Source organism: Aquila chrysaetos, unplaced genomic scaffold, assembly GCF_900496995.4.
Source record: "Aquila chrysaetos chrysaetos unplaced genomic scaffold, bAquChr1.4, whole genome shotgun sequence".
Classification (NCBI taxonomy): domain Eukaryota; kingdom Metazoa; phylum Chordata; class Aves; order Accipitriformes; family Accipitridae; genus Aquila; species Aquila chrysaetos.
This window is the reverse complement of record NW_024470388.1, coordinates 133,428-144,230: the sequence shown is the minus strand read 5'-3', so window position 1 is coordinate 144,230 and position 10,803 is coordinate 133,428. Positions and strand designations below refer to the sequence as shown.

Sequence of the window (10,803 nt, the reverse complement as noted above, 5' to 3'; positions counted from 1 at the left end):
CCTGGAAGTGCACTCAGCACAGCTTAACTCATTTGCACTACGTGTCTGGTTGTCTCAGTGCCTGTTAGTTGGGCGACGTCCTGAGGCTGTACGGGTTGAGTTCTATTTTCATACTCTCCTTTGTACTGTATTTTTTCAAGTAAGAAACTAATTGGGTGGGATATCAGGTGTTTGGGGTTTTTTCCTGTTTCACAGCTAGGACCTGGTTGATTGTCCTTTAATACCCTAGTGTTTTCTGTTGAATAAAAAGGTGACTATGTCAAATAACAGGAATTACTCCATTCACGTTGGAAACATCATCTCCCCACAGTTGTTTGTTGAAAAGCTGTGTACATGCTTAGAAATTTTGGTTGGAGGGTTGCTGCTGTTGGGCGGGTAGCAAGTGCCATGAAAAGAGGATGCCTGGATTCCAAGCACGTCTGACTTGGTTGTGCTGGTGGCTCTTGTGTGTGTCTCTGCCCTAGGTCCGATGGTGAATTGGGGCTTCTTAGCAGAGCTGGGGAGAGTGGGCGAGGGAGTGGTTTAAAACTGTACGTTGGACTGAAGTACTTCTTGCCTTGCTGCCTGAAGTGGTGTCATGGTCATTCCTGCAGATGGGGAACAGTTTTGAAGAATGGAGAAGTAAAATTAATCCGTGAAACTGCCCGGATTTCTTCTGGTCCCCCCCCTCCAAGAGCTGCCAGAAGTGGTTGCCCTTAAATGAGGGCATCTAATTTAGCTGGCAGCTTTGTTATGAAAAGTGCTGTATTTTCTTGTGGCTGTTTCTGTAGAGAATAGTAAAATACTTGTTAGGGTTAGGCTCTCTCTTGCTTCTGATTTTGCACGAGGAGGGGCTTTTTGAGCACCAAAGCATCCCCGTTTTTTATGGCTTTGTTTTGTTTGCCTTTGTTCAATGTTCATTCCGTTGGTTCCGTGCTGTACTGTAAGTTACGTTCTCGGCCTCGACCGTAAGGTATAACTTTCAGGCCTGGTCAGCTAGGGAAAAAAAGTGTCATTTGCAGTTTATAGGAACAGTTTTCCTTCAATGTATTGTTCCTTTCCAAGATTTACAGGTGACGTTTTGCTTTTTTCGTATCAGAATTTAGGGATTTTTAACGCAAAGCTCTCCACTGAAATGTAAAAAGAGCGACCGATGTGTCCTGGGTAGAAGTGCAATTACGTAGACTGGCTAGTTTTACTCTTGTAGTTTACAGTTCTACATAACACACAGGTGTGTGTTTTTTACTTGGGCTGTTCTGTGGTGAGAAAACCCCACAGACAAAGGCAAAAACCCACCCCTGGAACTTCCTCTGAAATGAGAGGTGGGTGAGACATACCATATTTTCTGCTTCTACCGCTATCCTGCTTTCTCTTAAACTTGTTTTTATCACTATCATAAATTCCTTGCTTACTCTAGAGCCAAGACAATGTAAGATTTTTTTTTTTTTTTTTTTTTCCCAGGCCTGTCATCTCCTGTCAGGCAGAGATAGCCATGTAGATGTGCTCAGTCACAGAGGCAGAAGGACTGACAGGTGGGTGCGTGGTTAGTGATGGTTCTCCCTTTTCAACAGTACTGTCAGTCACATCAGTGAGTAATGTGTTGGAGGGGATTCAGATCGGTGGTAATTACAAAATAATGATGTGATTATTACTGCAGTAGTCTGAGGGTATGAGAGGGACAAAGATTTGGGGAGGAGAGGGTAATTTTAATCAGCTGTAAGTTTTTTTTACAAGGCAGCTTTTGTGGGTCAGTGATGATGATGATGGAGGTGGTGGCTGAGATTCTGTAATGGATATTGTTTTGTTCTGGAATTGAATCCCAAATCACCCTCTGAGAGTCTTAGTCAGACTACTGAATCTGGGAGCATACAGTTTGTTTTCTTAAAATAGCAGGGAGATCCTGTTTGGAAGTTTGGCCAGTTGGGGGCTGGGGCCCTTGGAGGAGGGGGCTGTTTGTGCCCCTGTGCCCTTGGGCTGGCGCTCACAGCTGGGAACGGGCTTTCCAAAATCCTGTTGGAAGGATCCAGGCATGGACCTGTGGCCGAGCTGGGGGAGAGGGAGCAGCCCTGGACCAGCCGGCCTCAGGACCTGCAGCAAACTTGCCTTCAAATCAGCTCTCCCAGCAGGACACTGCCCAGGAGTCACTTTGATTGTTGGTGTTCTCCTTCAGGAAGCATGGTACGCACCAAGCACACCCAGAGCTGCGCCCGTGCCAGGAGAAGACTTGCAGTGCAGCCGGGGCTGATGGCGACAGTTCCCACCAGCTGCCCCACCAGCTCAGGAAGATGCAGGTAAGATGCCACAGAGGGGAGAGGAAGTGGCTGTCCCTTCTCTTGCAGGAACAGGATTTAACAGCAGAAGGGAGGCAGGCCGAAAGGGCTTTGGAGGTGCAAAAGTGCCTCAGGCAGCTGGAGCAGTCATGTGTCAGCAGAGGAAGAAGAGAAGGAGATGCAGGTGACCCGCCTGGGACGATGTTTCCGAGGTAACATCCGCCCCACAAACACAGAGAAAGACAGAGGCATTGGGAGGTCATGGAATGGGTGGGAAAGGTGCCTGGGCGAGGGGAGAGCACGGGGAGATGGGAGGCAGTGCTGGAGATGGAGGGGAAAAATCCAGGGTGTTGGAAGTGAGGATGCTTCTGCTGTGCAGAGGCCTTCTGTAAAAGCTCCGAGTTCGTCTCCTGGCTTTGGTTTTCCCGGGCTGTGCTTTGCTGAGCCTCAAATGGGGCTCCTGTTGTCGCCCAGATTTGTGCTCTGAAACGATTCAAGTGCTGAGGGCTGGGATTTTTCAAGAGCATCATATTTCTCTTTGGGCTTCCTGGGGAGGGATTGCAGTCATGCCGGACCTGTTGGGGAGCTCAGTCTTCTATTGGGATGCTCCCTGTGGGACAGGAGGACAACTGCTTTGAGCTGCCTGTATTTCTGGAAGGATTACCTACATTTGCCTTCCATCTGAAATACTGCTTAGTGCAACTTCTTGTTGTTTTTTTTTTTTTTTTTTTTAAGAAAAGGGGGGAGGTGTGTGTGAACAGCTGAGTGCTAGTATACAATGAATTACCTTCCCTGCTGAGAGTAAATGGGTTTAGGATTAAAAATACCCGTTTTGTGTTACAAAAATTGGTTCCCTTGAAGATGCGAGTGCTTCCTGATGGACTCGTGGGTGACAAAATCTCTTCCCAGCTTGCTTAAACATTAAACAGCCTTCAAAGTGGCGTTCAGATGATCTTGTGTGATTTCTTGCAATTAATCGTGGTTGTCTAAAGCGTACCACTAAAGCGTACTAAAGTGTTTTGGTTGTTAAAAAGTAGGATGAGAAGTTCATAGAGCCATCTTCTGTGTCAGGTTTCAATGAGTTCAAGCTATTGTTGTGTCCCGTTGAGAGTTTCTGATGTTATTTTTCCCTCGTTCGGAGGGAGATTGTCGTGGTTTAACCCCAGCCAGCAACTTAAGCACCACGCAGCCGCTCACTCACTCCCCCCCCGCCCCGCAATGGGATGGGGGAGAGAATCGGGAAAAGAAGTCAAACTCATGGGTTGAGATAGGAATGGTTTAATAGAACAGAAAAGAAGAACCTAATAATGATAACACTAATAAAATGACAACAGTAATAATAAAAGGATTGGAATGTACAAATGATGCGCAGTGCAATTGCTCACCACCTGCCGATCGACACCCAGCTAGTTCCCGAACGGCGATCCCCCGTTCCTATACTAGATGGGCTGTCACATGGTATGGAATACCCCGTTGGCCAGTTTGGGTCAGCTGCCCTGGCTGTGTCCCCTCCCAACTTCTTGTGCCCCTCCAGCTTTCTCAGTGGCTGGGGATGAGAAGCTGAAAAATCCTTGACTTTAGTCTAAACACTACTTAGCAACAACTGAAGCCATCAGTGTTATCAACATTCTTTGCATACTGACCTCAAAACATAGCACTGTACCTGCTACTAGGAAGACAATTAACTCTATCCCAGCTGAAACCAGGACACTAGTTCATGCTTCTTTGGCAGTCTTCGGGTGCCTTCTGGAGCAGGATGTTTCCTTTTTATCAGTCTTTCCTTGCTGCTTCAAGGGTGCGGTCCTCATCAAAGCATGCATAGTTTATACAAAGTAATCAGGCTTGCATAGTGAAGCTGTGGAGTAGTGGTCCTCCTTAAAGGACAGCGTCTCGTGTTTAACCCTAAACTGAGCAGTATCACCATGGCTAGGCCGTAACACACACGTATGACTACATATGGACTAAGCCGCAGATGGGAGCAGAAATTGTTGTTGCTAAGCCTGGGTGACAGAGGGCTGCTCCCGCTCTGTCCTCCCTGGTGTGAGCCGAGCGCGTGAGTGCCCTGCCTGCTCCTGCCTTGGTGCTTTGGGAACTGGGCTGAAAAGGAAAGACAGACTCGTGTAGTTACGGGGCCTCCTGAGGTGTCCCGGGTTTGCTTTGCTAACCGCTCGTGTAAGGTTTCCTCGGCTGTTCACTAGATACGTGCATAGAGAGGCAAATCAGGCCATGAACTGGCTTTCCAATTGAAGGTTTCCTCTTACAATAAAACCTGCTTCCATTTTCTCATGGGTAACAGCCTGAAAGATAGAAGCTGAAGCAGCATGTGCCTCTTGTGCAAATAGGTAACAACAGATGGTTGTATTTGGTTGATCCTTAGTTGCTTCCTGCGTAGGAAAACTGTACATTGATTTAATCTTTGTGTATAGGCAGGGCCTTGCTAATGTTACTGGGTAGGCGGCAAGTATGTGGATGTCCGGTTTTCTGCAAGTTTGTGACTGATCTTTGTTGCCTCTTTGGATGAGGAAAGTCTTGCTGTGTACTCCCAAGGAATGAGAGAAATGCAAAGAACTGACGAAGAAAGAGCTGCCGATCCAGATGGGAGTGTTAGGCTTTAAATTTTCTGGAGTGTGTTCTAGCCAAAAGCCTTGTCTGAAACAATTGAAATGAGCTGGAGCACTGGGTATTAGTCATCCCTGCGCAATTCTGTATCGCTACAGACTTTACCAGCCGTGGGGATGGACTGGGGACGTGTCCTGTAGTGAGGTCAAAGAGGGTATTCAGGAAAAAAGGGGTACTTTTCCAAAAGGCTTACAAGACAGAAGGCACCAGCTGCTGTAGACAGGGGGGAATACACAGGAATGGGCAGTCTCACTCAGAATGAGGAACAGTGATCTGGGTACAGCTGTAGCGTGACAGTTTTCATGGCCTTGAGCAGCACAGCAGGGATTTTGAGGCAGCATGGCCCGGGCAGGGGTGTGTGAACAGCTCCTCCGGAGCGTGGAGATGGGCAGGGGAGAGGACAGTGCTGTTCGTGTTGGTGCGCAGCAGGGGACAGTCGGTGGAGGCTGCTCTCGGGACATGTAATTAAGAGCTGTCGTCTTGGTACTCGGCGGGAAATAACACATTCCCGAAATAAGGAGACGTGACTTGTGGTGCGCATGCATTCACGATATCCAAGTAGTCAGGGAACGATAAGAGCAGTACCCAATTAGCAGTCAACAGAAAAGGCTTTACTTAAACCAAACTGGATATAAAATGTGAATGCTGAAAAGTGCAGAAAATCCTGGACAGCCTTCAGCTTGTCCCAAGGCTCTCTTTCTCTGCAAGCCCAATAAAACACTGTCTAATTAGACTAGTGCACGCTAGGGCAGCAGGAGAGGATTAGTTTGGCCCATCGCTTCTTCACAGGAACGTGTGGGGGGCGGGGGGGGTTTGTTTGTTTTTCATCCACAGGGACTGGAGGGGCTGGAGAATGCAAATAGTGGTGTCCTTGATTTTGTGTGGATTGAGGAGTTGTACATTGTGGTCACTCTTCCAAATCCAGGTCACAGACGTACCAACAAGAGGCTGAATTCTGACATGCAGCGTTGTCTTGAAAGGCACCTTGCGAACGCCAGCCGATGCAAACGGTGCAGAAACAGGAGGACTCCTCCGAGAAAACTGCAGCTGGGGCATTTGCTCAGCATTTCATGGTTGATCTTGTTGATTCCATCTGGAGCAATCTTTGTGAGAGTGGCTATTCCTCTGACCCACTTTAGAGAGGTTTGTAAGGGTTTTTTTTCCTCTGTTTGTAAGTGAACATGGCAATGTAACGGGCCCAATAACCGTGAAACACAACTGAACGTCTTGTTTCTTGATGTTACGGACTAAAAGCACACTGAATTTATTCCTTTGCGTTTGTGGCTGGGCAGAGTGTTTCTGTTTTCAAACAGTGCCCGTTTGAAAGCTAACGCTTGTGGTCATCTGTAGTGGGTTTGGGGTTTGGTTATGGTTGTTGGTTTTTTTTTCCTGAGAAGAGCTGCTTTCATATTCCTGTGAGTTAAGTGGCTGGTTAGCACAAATAGACCACGTAGGAGGAATCTGTATTGTAATAAATGTACTTGGGCTGGCCAGACAGAGAGGTCACAGTCCTGAGAGTCTTTCTGCATCCTTCTCGAGGATTGCGAGAGCAAGGCAGAAATGAGTAGAGATGAGAAACTCAGGGTTACTGTTGCTTAACTCCAAAAAGCAATTTCTGATGTTGAGAGGGCTCTGGCCCAGCTCCAAAAGGTGAGGAAAGTCAGAAAATAGTCAAGAGTTAGAACTAGAAGCTAACTTCTCCTGAGAGATGCCATTTGGTTCTTGCCAAGGGAATCTCTGTTATAGCAAGGACGGACATGCCTAATGATTGTAAGAAAAGGAAGATGACTCCCAAGTTCCTGCCCTTCCTCCTTAGTACAGGAACACATTTCCTCGCTTTCTTCCGGTCAAATTACTGAAGCTATCGAGAGAGACTTCCTTCTGTGGCTGATGGCAGGAGGAGATGGTGGAGAAGATGGAGATGATGGTTCTGGGGGGCACAGAGCTTGGATGCAAGTTACAAAATCTTGGAATATAAAAAGTTTGGCATAACGGTATGTGCAACGCTAACTGCAACAGTTACCTGCCTCTGCAGTGGTACCTGCCTCTGCAGTGGTACCTGCCTCTGCAGTGGCATTTGCCTCTGCCATGGTATCTTAATCTGTAACGGTATCTGCACCTGAGCTGGTAGTTGCAATGGTATCCGCACTTGCAGCGGCATCTGCGTCGGTCTGCAGGTTGCAAGTTACAAAATCCTGGAAGATAAGCTGTTCTGCCTAATATTCTTGGCTTCTTTTTATTAATTATTTTTCTTTTTTTATTCTGCCTTGCCAGGACAAAAAAAGCGTGGACAGGGTCTTTGTGGCTTCAGACAGGAGGTGTCATTTTGACTAGTCTTCAACTGAGAGCATGAAGCTATAAATGTTCAATAGTGTAAAAAATTTCTAGTATGCAGCAAATAACTATACCCTTTTCTATTTCACCATTGGAACATCTGAAGATGTAGCGTAGGCTGTGTCTTGATGTTGCAACTCGTCTTTTTCCCCACTATCTAGTACAGCGAGAAGTCCCCAACCTCAAGGTTAATGAACGAAACATGTTTCAAAAAACCCATTAGTAGGTTCAAAAAACCATTAGGAGGTTCAAGTTCTGAAGGTTTTAACCAACTCTCCTGTGGAGAAGAATGTGGATTAAATGCCTAACTATCCGTTTGTTGCAGACCACTCTAAGTCACCAGAGTTGGCTCTATAATTTTGGATGAGACAAAGGGCTGTGGACAAACTAAACGCATTCAGTATCTAATACTGTAACCACCTGCACAATTAGCCACTCTTCTCACACTCATCCTTCCCCTTGCAAAGAAGGCTTAGCTAGATACATACAAAGGGGAAAAGGCTTCCTGGCTTTTTTCTCCCTTTATACCAGAAGAGCCCTTTCCTGTTCAGGGTATACTTAAGCATAAAATAAAACTGGTAACAAAGTAATTTTGTTCCCTCCTCTTTCTGCTTTCAGAAAATCAGATGTGATGTTTAGAATTAACAAACATGGGAGTAACACTTACATTTGTCACAATAACTGTTGCCACAGCAGGGAATGACAGCTGCATCAGTCACTATATCCTTACAGATGAGACACAACAACTCGTCTGGAACGGGAGCATCTGAGGTGGAGGAAGAGGAGGAGGAGGAGGAGGAAGACAAGGGCTCCTCTGGTAAAAAGGGAGGCTTCTCCATCCTTCCTCTAGCATAAGCTTCCCTGGAGGAGGGGTGGGGAAGGAAAAAGAAACAAGTTAAAGATGGGTGGAGGAAAACTTTTGCAAGCTTTGGATTTTATCAAAGCAAGAGAAGAGATGGAATTCTTCTCACTCCACATTAGCCTCCTAAAACATAGGCGCTTAGTTTAAACTACTTTTCTATAGCCACAACACTAGAAGAGGGAGGGAGGAACAATCTTCCTTCTGCAGAACTCTCCCATTCATTGGATCAACTAAGAAATAAGCTCAGACGAGAAAAATAATCTTCTCACAGCTAGAAAGCAGGTGAAATGAATCCCACCTCTCCTTTGCCAGAGGAGAAATGTAAATTGCAGGCTCAAGATAACGTTAGTCTCCGAGCAATTACATTTTATAAAAGCAAGAAGCCTATGTTACAGCTTCTACAAAAGGAGATCCATGACGGAAAACCAGAAGTGCTACCAAGGGCATTTTAAAACAGCCACTCCTGTCAGCACACGGCAGTATTTTCTCAGTGTATAGCAACAGGAAAACTTCAGTCTGTTTCACACGTGGGGTTTCAGCAAAGTCAGAGGGGGAGGAAATCTCAGTCCAATAGCCATCTGTTAAACTTGGCAAGAAGCCTTTGAAACATAAAACAGAAGCAAAATGAGCTTTCAAAGAGAACAACTCCACTGTAAACGCTACTGAAATGTTTTGCAGAAACACAGATTCTTGGCATACCACAACTTGAACCAAATTCCAGGGACACAAACAGTAGGACCACCCTCTTTTAATATTAGAAACGATCACAGATTTTAAGGTTAAGATACAATGACAGTGCTTCCTCCTCTGTAACGACAGATGCTGGCCAACTCGGTTGCATTGCCACTCAGATATTTAAGCGTGGTTTCTCTCGTTCGCTTTTTGGCCAGCATAGCACCCTTTGTATCGGGTACCTCGGGCACGAAACTCCTTGGAATTCCTGTGCTCTTTTTCATTCTGGCAACAGACTCAACATCTGTGTCCTCTTCAGAAAAGAAATGCAGACGTACCTCAAGACTCACACTTAAAATGACTTTCCAGTGATTATTTTAAGCAGCAAAAGCTTTTAATCCTCTCCTTTTACCTAGCGTAAGGGATGCTCAACTGAAATACTTATTTTCCTAAACAAATATAGCCAGGATGTTCCACAGGCTTGAGCAGGGTTTTTCAACTCAGGCGACATTCTTTGGCTTAACTTCAGGTTCCTTAAGGCTGACAGATCCCTTAGCTCACCAGCCACTCAGAGAAGAGACACAAACCCGCTGCTCCTCCTCCACAGCGCAGTTCAGAGAGACTCATTCGGTGCTCTGAATCACTCACTGGAGATACCTACATTCCCTGTCTATACACGTGAAGGTTGAACTCGGACCTCACGCATATACCTTCAGTGACTAAGGTTAAATGGCATCAATACTCAACCAGGGACTTAGTGTAATTAAAACACGCAAATATTCAATAGATGGGGCAAAGAGAAATGTCTTGGTTTTGTACAAAATAATAAAAACTGTGAACTGTCGTTAAAGAGAGTGGAAAACAGAAACATTTCCACTAACACTGAAAGAGATAAAAATATGCATGAAAGTTCACCAAGAAACACCTATGGATATATTGAATGTCTACGACCTAGAAAAAAAGAAAATTTCACATTTATAATTCCAGCTTCCCCTGGAATTTCGAAGGGCTTTGCAACATTGCCATATAACCTCTGCATTTCACCCCAACAGAAACTATTCTTAATACGAGTATTCATGTATTTGTTACGTAACTGCCAAGGTAAAACAATTAACAACTAAGGAACACCACAAGTCCCCCATAATCGTACCCCATTTGTCGGGCGGTTCTTTATGTAGTGGCCACGTTTTCCACAACGAAAGCAAGTAGATGATGGCGGAGGTGGACCCAAGGGTTTCTTCAGGTAACTAAAAGGTTTGAGGGAAAAAACCAAACAGGTAGGCATGTGTCTCTCTTGTTAAAACAAACACCTCTGCAATTTTTCCACAATCTGCAAAGGTCAGATTGGACACGATCAACACTTACTTGACTGGATCGTATTCACAGCAGGACCGTATCTTCAAAGCTTTTATTTCACCTTCTTCGGAAGCACTGGCTTCAGCCACACTGGCAGTCTGTTTAACAGGCAGTTATTTGACACGCACATTAGAAACACATTTAAGCCCACACAGCCAAAGACAACACCGCTCACCCGATCCTGCAAAGAGCAGCACAACGCTAGCTGAGGTTGCATGAAAACAGCGGCTTACGTAAAATATAGCTGTCCTGAAGATGTTCTGGGGAGTCCTTACACCATTACAGGGTGTATATGTGCCTGTTAACCGACTTGAAAAGAGCATTCTAGGGCACTCAAAACCTTAGGCTCTCTTTGGGCCTTCCATAAAGACTTGTGTAACCAATCCAGTTTTCTTCCAAGCAGGCTCAGGCCACGTCCACCAAAAATTACCCTACCCAGTACTTTTAAGCTGGTTTGTAAGCTCCAGACTAGCTGAACGAGAAGACATCCACTGCACATTTAATTGAGAAAGATGTACGCCAGGATCATTATTTACATTTTGCAGCATTAAAAGGACACACAACTTAAAGAGTCAGGGAAGTTGCTTTTGCTTGCGGAAATTCAGCTTCTGACACAGAAGCATCAGTCACCCTTCAGGCGCACAGTCTCTCTTAAATCCTTCACAGAGCTGATGGGGATAGGCACAGCTTGCATCCCGGAATACCTGGGAC

At 45.7% G+C, this 10,803-nt stretch overlaps 1 long non-coding RNA gene across 1 annotated transcript; it reads left to right on the top strand.

The window, feature by feature from the left end:
• Positions 1-1,286: 1,286 nt before the first annotated feature.
• On the top strand, positions 1,287-7,088 carry LOC115338113. The gene is made up of 3 exons (XR_003922331.2): positions 1,287-1,511; positions 2,150-2,270; positions 5,794-7,088. It is a non-coding gene; the product is annotated as an uncharacterized LOC115338113 (long non-coding RNA).
• The last annotated feature ends 3,715 nt before the right edge of the window (positions 7,089-10,803 follow it).